We start from the raw sequence: 12,801 nt of genomic DNA on the forward strand, positions 1-12,801 counted from the left end.
GCTACGATATCAAAATAGAGTTTTTAATCTTTATTTCGCGAAATCTTTAACAATACAAAACGGAGGGTCATGTGGCTGAAAAAAGCAGTACCCACACCCCTTTTAGAACACTTTCCATCCCTGCAACACTCCATCCAACAAGCAGCAACCGCAGCACCACAATCGCAACACACTACTCGACTTTGATTTAACTACGACGACTTCAATTTAGTTTGTTCCTAACGTCAACCATCCTTATGCAATTTTTCCACCTCCAACCTTGTTTAAGACATTTAATATACCACCTAAAAACATCATAAACTCCAATTTTAAAGGGAAAACCTTACCTTACCCAAAATTCGCCAAAACTTGCCAAAACTCACCTCGGAAGCTCTCCTAGCGTGGCTAGAACTTTGGGGCTGTTTGCTAACGTTTTGGGGCTGCTCCAAACCATAAATTTTCATTAATAACACCTTCATAACATCTTGGTATACCCTAGATAATTAATTCATGGAACGAAATCGGAGAACTTACCTTTTTGGCTCCAAATCTGTGGCTCTCTTTCTCAAGTTTAAGGTTCCTCTTCTCTCTTTTTCTTTCTAGACTTTTCTTCTCTTTTCCTTTACCTAGATATTTTTGTGGAAGAATGAATTTTTTTTTGGAGATAAGGATGACTTATAATATATATACATATATGCCACCTTATGGGGGAGTGACACATGTCAACCCCTAAGTGGTGACACATGTCAAGCCCTTATTGGCCCAACGTACCATGCCTTCCAACCAAGGGCTGCCACATGGAAGGTGGGGTCCACCTCCTTGCTCTAAATGCTGACACATGGTACTCTCCCTTACTATCGTGTGGCACTCTCTCATGCTCCACGTGTCACTCTCTTTTCCTCCTTGTAGGTTCGTAATCTCATCTTACTTTACGAACCTATGTAATCCTTGCTATGTAAGCTTGGTATGCACTCAAGTAGATTAAGTATGTAAGATTTCCAAATTGGTAGCTTACATAAATAAGTCGAGTCCTATGACTTATTATTCGGTCTCCAACTTCTTCCGGATTCTTATAACTCTATCTCCAATCTTCTCTACTATGGGGTATCGTATTCTCCTTTCCTTAGAGTTGTTTGATAGAGTTATAGATTACCTGGCTCACATGGTAACTCTTAAGAAGCTTAAGAGTTCTTAAGAAGGCTTAAGAAGCTTTAAGAAACTTTAGGAAACTTTAGGAAACCTTAAGAAATTTAGGAGGCTTACGATCCTTCCAAGAACTTAAGAGCCTTTCAAGAGACTTAAGAATGTGTTCCAAAGTACAAAAGTACGAGGTGTAACAGTAGATTGTGTGTTCTGGATGTTGATGGTCTTCGAGATAGAATCATGCCAGAGGCCCATAGCTTAAAATATTCAATTCATATAGGTTCCACAAATATATCTCATAACTTAAGAGAAGTCTAATGCTGGAGTGGCATGAAGAGAGATATTGGAGACTTTATCTCTAACTGCCGAAATTGTCATGACCTAACCCCGTAGGCCGTGACTGGGGTCTGACCTGGACCCCCCGTGTACCTAGCTATCAACTGTGGTCAAATTGAACTGTAAATAAAACAATATCATATAACAGAGCCCCACTGGCGATAACATTTTCATAAACCTGTAGCCATTTTAGTTTGTATCACAACATGATAAGGCACGTAAGCCGACAAGGCTGCCATAACATAATAACATATATCATATATCATATATCATATGGACCCAGCTGAATCAAACTGACATACACAACCCACATATACATGTCTGCAGACCTCTAAAAATATAAATGACAACATATGGCGGGATAGGACCCCCGCCGTACACCCGAATGGACAAAACAATTTTATACATCTGTGGACAGTATCAAAAACTAGGCCCCGATATAATGGAGCCTCTTCCAGCTGAGCTGTGTGGAATTCTAAGCTGATGGACTCCCAAAACCTATATCTGTACCTGCGGGCATAAACGCAGCCCCCCGAGAAAAGGGGTCAGTACGACATATGTATTCAGTATGTAAAACATAACATGATACAACTGGAAGCATATCTGAAGTAGAGAAGTAGGGGATAAAATGTCAAATTAGAAACCGGTACTTGGAAAAGTAAAATCATGCATGCTCAAACTTTTAATATAGCCGGCCCTATTAGGGATCTGGTGAATCATATTTGTAGTATCAGTATCAGGCCCCGTGCCATCGTCACCTTATTACAACACATCATCATAGTATCAGTATCAGGCCCCGTGCTATTATCACCTTATTACAATACATCATCATCATATATATACATACAAATGTCGGCCCTCTAGCGAGGGACTCGGTGAACAATGCAGTGAATTGCACGAATCTGATAACCAGCCCGGGACTCAGAGAAGAAATGTTATAGTATACACAAGTAGAGTAGTGAGAAACAAAAAAAAGTTTAAATCATTATCTGAGACTCAATGAGGTCATCAAGTGAATCATCACTTGGGGATCAGTGCAGAAGGTATCTGATGTATACTCTCTAACTGTCACTAAGGACAATGTAAAAAGGAGTTTTTGGAAATCTTAGACATATACCAATGTGAAATATCTTATAGCAGTCCGAGCATTGGTTATCTTAGAGCCTTTCTTTTTTACAAACAAGAGCTTAGTCGAATCAATTATTATACAGTCATATAGAAAACTCGAGGATAGCAGCTTACTACTTTAAAGTTTAATCATTCAAAAGTGAGTGCGGGTCCTAAAGTCATATTCAGAACCTAGGAATGGAATTACCCCCAAAGCTCATATCATATCCGGCTTACAGCTAAGACATGCCAAAAGAGAAAAGATAGGCTTTACATACCTATACCAAAAACATACCAAGAGAAGCTTCACATATCTCTTGTGAGTTACTCTTTATCCCGTTCGCCTCATCGTCCTTTGAACCTATTCAACATGAGAGTAATACGAATATCAACCACTCTTAGCTTTCCAGCATCTTAGGTTGCACCTTAGCATTCCTAGAATCTATTTCCTTGTCCGTCTCTTCGACTAGTTCTTTAATTAGGTAAGGCATTAACGAAAATTGGGCAGCACCTCCCCTATAATGTGCCCTATTCGAATTTCCAATCACACCCTTAATAACTACAGCCAACCAACAACAACAACCTGTAACATATATACAAGCAATTCACACCAACATTACACAATACAAACCCCAAACAACTCACTCAAAACTATCAAAACGTGAATTCTGGACAGCTTACTATTTTACCTTGTCGCTTTGTTTCGAAGGGGTAATTGAGGGAAACAGGATTTACGTCCTCCATGAAAGTTATAGACATTTGTCTTAGGGTCGCATAAAATTTTGAATCACCCCTACATCAATTCTGTACAAAACGATATGCCCAAAACACCAACAGCAGTCCGTGTAAGATTTCCAAAACCAAAATTTGGACAGTACCTCCTCTACATTTCATCACCCTTTTTCGAAAAGATCAAAGAAAAACTGGATTTTAAAATATAAATTAAAGTTATAGACATATGAAATACCTTTCCAAAATATATTAAATCACCCGAAACGAAGCTGTACACAAAATGTTATACCAATATTACTAACAACTGTCCCTTCTAAAAACGGGTTTGTTACCTAGTTTTTAATTCCGTAGACATCGTAAGATACATATATACACCTCCATGTGGTTGAGGAATACCATAGATAATTAATTCACGGAGGAAAATTAGAAAACTTACCTTTAATCTTCCAAACCCATGGCTGCCTTTCTCTCATGTTTCTCTCTTATTTTGGTTGCTGGAGTTTCAGATCCAAATGGAATAAGAATGACTTAATAGTCATCCAAATACACATATATACCCCTCTTTAGAAGGTGCCACATAGCAGCCCCTTAGGGGTGACATATGGCAGCCCCCTAGGATGCCACCTAGGCTCATGCAGCCTATCACACGCCACCACATAGCAGCGGGGTCCACCCCCCCAAGCAGGTAGGTGAGTCACCTGCTTGCTTGAGGTACTTGCTTGTCATCTTCTTGCTTGTCACCTGCTTGCTTCACTTTCATAAGTTTGGAAACTAGTTTTTGCTCCCTCTCGTAGGCTCGTCACCTCACCTTATTTTAAGAGCCTATGTAATCCGTGCTACGCAGATTTGGTATGTCCTCCAGTAGCTCAAGTATATAAGACTTTTATATTAATATCTTACATAGGTAAATCGAGTCCTAAGACTCATTACTTGGCCTCCAATTCCTTTCAGATTCTTACGACTCTATTTCCAACCTTTCCTACTATGGGGTATCATATTTTCCCTTCCTTAGAGTCGTTTGATAGTGTCGTAGATTACCCGTCTCACATGCTAACTTCTAAGGAACTTTAAGAGACATTCTGAGTTTAATAGTGTGGGGTGTAAGATCCTTCCCCCCTTTAGAACATTCGTCCCCGAATGTTAAACAAAACTTCTCTTAGCACCTTATACAAATTGTAGGGAGATTTTTTATTGTTTCCCCAACACATACTTCCATCCAAGTACTTAATATATGAGTTTCAGGAGTTTCAGGAGTTGGGGTTACCTGCAGACATCGGGAATAGGTGCGAATATTTATGTTTCATATTCTCTTCAGCTTCCCCGGTCATCCTCTTTCTGGTTTTGGTGCTGCCACAGTATCTTGATGGAAGGCACGTCTTTAGTCTATAATCTTCTAGTTTGCCGATTTAAGATGATGATAGGTTATCCCTCACAAGATTCTATTTCCTGGACATCATCTATGGAGCATACCCTGGGTGGCTCGTCAGTACCTTTGCGAAGCATCTCTATCTGATGGACTGGGTGTATAGTTTTCAAATAAGGTGGTAAGCTCAACTTACCGGCCACTTTGCCCACCTTACGAGCAACTTGATACCATCTAATATAATTTGGGTCAAGTTTCCTTTTGGGGGGGACTCCATTATGAACATTCAACCATCAATTTGAACTCTGAATGGTGAGATTGATTAACTGTACATCACTTCGGCCAACTCTGGGTTGTTAGTCAATAGTTTGCTTAATCCTGTTTGGCCTACCAAGTTAGTCTTTTTCCCCAACAAGGGGACTTATACACTTTTCCTTACAATATATTGTAGGGGGTCATCTGAATGCTAGAATAGTAGCCCTTCTCGTAGGAAAATTCAATAAGTGGTGGGCGATCGTCTCTGTTACTCTTAAAGCCAACCATATTAGTCCGCAATATATCTTCTAACGTCTGATAGTATGCTCAGTCTATTCAGCAGTCGAGGGAAAAACTGGGGTACTAAGACCTACCTGTGTTCTTGATCTTTTCTTGGACTGATGTCCTAATGTTAATCTTAATTGAAGTTCTTCCATCTAAGATATTAGCTGGTGAAACCTCACGGAACCTTACTACCTCCATGTTGTATAACTCCACCTAATATTAGCTGCATAGGTGCTCTTTGATTGGAAGCAAATAGGCTGATTTATTAGCCTACTCACAATAACTCATATAGCACCCTACTCTTACAGAGTACAAAATAGGTTCATAACGATATTGATAATTTGGGAACCATTAGCCTCGTATAGTCCTTCTCGACTCTTTTCAGAACTTTAACTGGCATTCGATCTTTTGGGTCCTTCTACCCTTTTTTTCCAATCCTTAGGGTTGGCTACCCAATAATGCTGCAGTTCCCTCATATAATGGCTCTCGTAGTCATCCTTTGCTTTGTCCAGCATGATCTGATATAATTCCAAAAGAGTTTTGGCATAGAAGCTCGTTATCCTGTAGTAACCAGCTAGTTCAGTCAGTTTTACTTAAACCTTTTCACAATTTCCCTTACCCCCGCTTGTAATCCTCTAGACACATTATCTTGTGTCATTCTTTACCTTTACAAGAATATGATAGGGTACAAGAAGCATCCTAGTGTTACCTCGCTAGTCCTCATGTTTTACCCTGCCTTTTTCCCCTTATCCTACACTCGATGTCAGGGTAGATCTTTGGTCCACTCATGGCCACGTCTTACTCCACCCGTAGCACTAATTCCATTTTGGTAATTTGGCTTAACCTATCTTTGTGTCTCTCGATAGTCAATTACAACTTGGGCTCCCTTGCCCAGGACAATAGCTGTGGGGACTCCGTAAGGTCCTACCACTCTATTACTCTACAATTTTACACCTTCTTGGTGGAGTAGGTAACCTTTGATCGAAGAAGAAGGGACTAACATCGTTAATCCATAAGTAACATTCCCTCCAGATTCATCTGGCGCCGGAGTGCGAAATGAGTCTTGTAGTCCTGATCATATTGTGAAATTTTTGACCTTGGGCATTGCTTCCTGTCATTCGTAAATTACATCAGCTGGTACCCTTACCTTATGGGTTCTACTTTTTCGCCCTCAGAGTTGGCTACCAAGTGGTGTCGAAATTCCCTCGCCCACTAGCCCATATAATCATTCTTCGGTTTTTCTCTCATTAACTGATTCTATGTTGAAGAGTTGTGGCATTTGAGTGCGTCATCAGTTAGCAGTTAGCTAATCCTTCTTGTCTTGCTTAATCCTTTTTACAATACCCTTAATGTAATGTATAGTATTCCAAGAACATAATCTCATATCGTTCCTCCGCCACTAGTTCTGATTCTTCCATCTCGCGTGATCATACCAGCACTAACACATTAAGTTCCATCAGAATTTCGAGGTTAGGTGTGCTGGGGCGAGAGTAATACTGGGATGGGTGACCTCCCTGGGAAGTCTTCGAGTTGTGTTTCATTGTAATCCTTGCCATAATGTGTGGGGCACTCAATTTTAGCTCCAGATTTACCTTAGCATTGTCTCGCGAGTCTTTATGTTTTGCCCTGTCCTTTCATCTGTTATCTTGCATCCAGTATCGGCATAGACCTTTAGCTCCACTATCCTCTATTCACTTTTTGTTCTCCTCATTTTATACCACAAGAGGCTTTCTATTCCTTTTTCTTTGGTTATTTATCTATCGCAACATCATTTGCGACTAACTCTATAACCAATGTTTTGGCTTTTGGTCTAGCCTGCTGTCATTATCCTTCGTAATGTCTCTTAAGTTGGTTGATATCCTTTCATGGTTACACTCTTCTGTTTTTATACGCAGCCGCCTTCTAGTGTTATGTTGTTTAGGGTCTCGCCACAAACTTCTTAACGCTGCTTTATGTAGCGTTCTGGCTTCCATTCAATTATTGGCAGCTTCCGAACCTTTCTAACTTGGTCCAGCAAGATATCTTATTGAAGTTTAGACGTCCATCTCAAATATATTGCCATATCAATTTCCTCCTCCTACTTTTTCCATTTTCTCATTAACTTTCCCCCTTTAGAGGGTACTCGTACTTTCCTCTGTTTATACTTATAGTCATTCCAATTTCAATTAGGCAGTGCTAGTATTGTGAAGATAACTATTCCAGGTTTTCTCGAAGTAGTAGCTTTGTCCCAACCTGTATCTTTTGTTTATTGGAGTGAAGGTGGGTTGCACCATCTATTTCCTAAATTGTCCTCGTCCTTGACAGGTTCCACTATTCTCGGGGCAACGTTGTGCACACGCATCATTTTTTGTATCTTAAGCTCCATGCTCTCACTGTGTTCTCACCGCAGGCTTTTAACTTAGTCAACGCATACTAAGTGTGCCTTACTAGTAGTCCCACTTTATCCCTGCATCTTCGTATCACACTGTTCAATTCATATTTAAATATCCCCCTTTTAGTTCGTACATATATTCGGTTCCTGACATCTCTTTGAGGTGCTTCTGTTAGAATTTCTTTCCCCAATTAGTCAGTGGAGAACTATAAATGGTTATCATAAATCATTTTCCAACCATTGTTGGAAGAAATCAAAACCTCTTAAACATCACAATACTTCTCTTAGTACTTGACCTACCTGGTCTCCTTCTGAGTTTATCCTCGAGCTATGAACAATTCATCTAATTTACAATTAGGAGTTGAGGGTTTGGTATTTTTTTCAAAAAGAGTGAAACTCATTCGCGAGACATCTTATCCTTCATCCTGAGACCTCTGTTTATATTCCTACAGTACAAATACGGCTGGAGATACCGTAGTCCAAACTTTTTACTTAAATAAGCTTTTGTTCCTCCAAAATAAAATTCTTCAAGTGAAAAGGGTGCCCCTTATCGGCAACCTGAAGGATACCTCTTACAGCTTTAGTTAAACACAGTAGGGGTACTTGGTATCAATTTTTAAGGCATACTAAAAGTCTATGCTTCATTTCCTTTTCTTGTCCTAGAAAACATTTGGTAGGGTTTCCTCTACACTTCTTACTATCCCACAACCTGCACGCAGAAAATACCAACAATGCCTCACAGGGCCAACACATATATATATTCATATCCTATCACAGCCATACAGGGCTTTCAATAGCATCTCATATCGCAGCCATACAGGGCTTTCAATGTCAATAATAATACAAAAATACTGGACTTACCTCGTATATCCAACTTCAAACTGCATCTGTTGCACTTCCTGTCTGCTTTCCTTTATGGTTTCAACTTTACATTTCAATATTACTTCAATACCTTACCCGTCGGATATCTTCTATGCCTTTACTTTACTTACCTGTGTGCTTCGTAATATCCCATATCGTCAATTACTTCCTTCGATTAATGTCGTCCTTCTGTTAAGATCCAAGGTTAGTATAAGGAATTTTCCTATGACTCGAATGTATAGCACGATCTTAGATATAGAAGAAAGGTAACACCCTAAATATCCTGTAGCTTCCTATTTATAGATGTGGCGTGCAACACATCGATAATCAAGACTCTACTAGACACGGTCTGCAGACAATCCGAGGACGAACTGATCTGATAGCACTTCTGTCATGACCCAACCCCGTAGGCCGTGACTGGGGTCCGACCTAAAACCCCCGTGTACCTAGCTATCAACTGTGGTCAAATTGAACTGTAAATAAAACAATATCATATAAAAAAGCCCTATTGGGTGATAACATTTTCATAAACCTGTAGCCTTTTTCGTTTGTATCACAACATGACAGGGCACGCAAGCCGACAAGGCTGCCATAACATAATAACATATATCATATATCATGTGGACCCAGCTAAATCAAACTGATATACACAACCCACATATACATGTCTGCAGACCTCTAAAAATATAAATGACAACATATGGCGGGACAGCGCCCCCGCTGTACCCCTGAATGGACAAAACAATTTTATATATCAGTGGACAGTATCAAAACCTAGGCCCCGATACAATGGAACCTCTTCCAGCTGATCTGCATAGAATCCTAAGCTGACGGACTCTCAAAACCTATATCTGTACCTGCGGGCATGAACGCAGCCCCCCGAGAAAGGGGGTCAGTACGACATATGTACTAAGTATGTAAAACATAACATGATACAACTGGAAGCATATCTGAAGTAGAGAAGCAGGGGATAAAATGTCAAATTAGAAACCGGTACTTGGAAACGTAAAATCATGCATGCTCAAACTTTCAATATAGTCGGCCCTATTAGGGATCCGGTGAATCATATTTGTAGTATCAGTATCAGGCCCCGTGCCATCGTCACCTTATTACAACACATCATCATAGTATCAATATCAGGCCCCATGCCATCGTCACCTTCTTACAACACATCATTATCATATATATACATACGAATGTCGGCCCTCTAGCGATGGACTTGGTGAATAATGTAGTGAATTGCATGAATCTGATAACCAGCCCGGGACTCGGAGAAGAAATATTACAGTATACACAAGTAGAGTAGTGAGAAACAAAACATAGTTTAAATCATTATCTGAGACTCAATGAAGTCATCAAGTGAACCATCACCTGGGGATCAGGGCAGAAGGTATCTGATGTATACTCTCTAACTGTCACTAAGGAATATGTAAAAAGGAGTTTTTGGAAATCTTAGACATATACCAACGTGAAATATCTTATAGAAGTCCGAGCATTGGTTATCTCAGAGCCTTTCTTTTTTACAAACAAGAGCTTAGTCGAATCAATTGTTATACAGTCATATAGAAGACTCGAGGATAGCAGCTTACTACTTTAAAGTTTAATCATTCAAAAGTGAGTGAGGGTCCTGAAGTCATATTCAGAACTTGGGAATGGAATTACCCCCAAAGCTCATATCATATCCGGCTTACAGCTAAGACATGCCAAAAGAGAAAAGATAGGCTTTACATACCTATACGAAAAACATACCAAGAGAAGCTTCACATACCTCTTGTGAGTTACTCTTTATCCCGTTCGCCTCGTCGTCCTTTGAACCTATTCAATATAAAAGTAATACGAATATCAACCACTCTTAGCTTTCCAGCATCTTAGGTTGCACCTTAGCATTCCTAGAATCTATTTCCTTGTCCGTCTCTTCGACTAGTTCTTTAATTAGGTAAGGCGTTAACGAAAATTGGGCAGCACCTCCCCTATAATGTGCTTTATCCGAATTTCCAATCACACCCTTAATAACTACAGCCAACCAACAACAACAACCTGCAACATATATACAAGCAATTCACACCAACATTACACAATACAAACCCCAAACAACTCACTCAAAACTATCAAAACATGAATTCTGGAAAGCTTATTGTTTTACCTTGTCGCTTCGTTTCGAAGGGGTAATTGAGGTAAACATGATTTACGTCCTCCATGAAAGTTATAGACATTTGTCTTAGGGTCGCATAAAATTTTGAATCACCCCTACATCAATTCTGTACAAAACGATATGCCCAAAACACCAACAGCAGTCCGTGTAAGATTTCCAAAACCAAAATCTGGGCAGTACCTCCTCTATATTTCATCACCCTTTTTCTAGCAGATAAAAGCAAAACTGGATTTTAAAATCGAAATGAAAGTTATAGACATATGAAATATCTTTCCAAAATATATTGAATCACCCGAAATGAAGCTATACACAAGAAGTTATACCAATATTACTAACAACTGTCCCTTCCAAAAACGGGTTTGTTAACTAGTTTTTAACGTTTTCCCTCTTTGTTCTTTCAACTTTCTCTCAAGTTCCAAACTAAAGAATTAATTCCGTAGACATCGTAAGATACATATATACACCTCCACATGGTTGAGGAACACCGTAGATAATTAATTCACGGAGAAAAATTGGAAAACTTACCTTTAATCTTCCAAACCCATGGCTGCCTTTCTCTCATGTTTCTCTCTTATTTTGGTTGCTGGAGTTTCAGCTCCAAATGGAATAAGAATGACTTAATAGTCTTCCAAATACACATATATACCCCTCTTTAGAAGGTGTCACGTGGCAGCCCCTTAGGGGTGACACGTGGCAGCCCCCTAGGACGCCACCTAGGCTCATGCGGCCTATCACACGCCACCACATGGCAGCGGGGTCCACCCCCCCCCCCCAAGAAGGTAGGTGAGTCACCTACTTGCTTGAGGTGCTTTCTTTTCATCTGCTTGCTTGTCACATGTTTGCTTCATTTTCGAAAGTTTGGAAACTAGTTTTTACTCCCTCTCGTAGGCTCGTCACCTCACCTTATTTTAAGAGCCTATGTAATCCGTGCTACGCAGGTTTGGTATGTCCTCCAGTAGCTCAAGTATATAAGACTTTTACATTAACATCTTACATAGGTAAATTGAGTCCTAAGACTCATTACTTGGCCCCAATTCCTTCCGGATTCTTACGACTCTATTTCCAACCTTTTCTACTATGGGATATCATATTTTTCCTTCCTTAGAGTCGTTTGATAGTGTCGTATATAATCTGGCTCACATGCTAACTTCTAAGGAACTTTAAGAGACATTTTGAGTTTAAAAGTGTGGGGTGTAAGACAAATAGTCAACAAGTCAAAGTTGAGCATCAAAGGCCTTGTGGAGTAGCACAGGATATAGAGCTTTCAGAGTGGAAATGGGAGATGATGAATATGAATTTTCTTATAGGCTTACCTCGATCTCACAGATCTATTCTCAAAATTGAGAAATATATGTTAAATACCATTTTTTTTTTAAAATATGTTGGAATATACATTGCGAAGCATAACTTACATTTACCTAGAGTAGGTCATAGTCAGGCTTATTTAATTCAGTCAATGCGAAGCTTATGAATAAGCCACTTTGTGTTTCGTTCATGTTTTGATTTAGGTGATTGTAGACCGCATTACTAAACTAGCCCACTTCTTGCTAGTTAAGACACAAATTCAATAGAGGACTATGCTAGAATGTACATTCATGAGATAGTATGACTTCATGGAGTTCCCTTTTCTATCATCTCAGACAGAGGTGCTTAATTCACTACTCAGTTTTGGAAGTCGTTTCAAAAAGATTTAGACTCGAAGGTGAATTTTAGTACCACTTTCCATCTTCAGATAGATGGTCCAGAAAAGCATATGATTCAGACTCTTGAAAACATGTTGAGAGCGAGCTTGCTTCGTTGACTTTAAAGTTAATTGGGATGATTGCTTGCCTCTTATAGCGTTTGCGTACAACAACAATTACCATTTCAAGTATTCAAATGGCTCCTTATGAGGCTTTTTATAGGAGGAGATGTAGATCACCGATTGGTTGGTTTGAGGTTGGTGAATTTGAGTCGATAGGGCCAGACTTTGTTCATCAAGATATAGAGAAGGTGAAAACCATTCAAGAAACACTGAGAACCATGCAAAGTCCTCAAAAGTCCTACACTGATGTTAGGAGAAGAGACTTAGAGTTTGAGGTGAATGATTGAGTATATTTGAAAGTTTCACCCACGAAGGGTGTTATAAGATTTAGGAAAAAGGGGAAGCTTAGTCCCCGTTATATTTTACCAGATTATTAAGAGAGTTGATAATGTAGCTTATGAGTCAGAGCTACC

Source organism: Solanum dulcamara, chromosome 5 (genome assembly GCF_947179165.1).
Source record: "Solanum dulcamara chromosome 5, daSolDulc1.2, whole genome shotgun sequence".
Classification (NCBI taxonomy): Eukaryota; Viridiplantae; Streptophyta; class Magnoliopsida; order Solanales; family Solanaceae; genus Solanum; species Solanum dulcamara.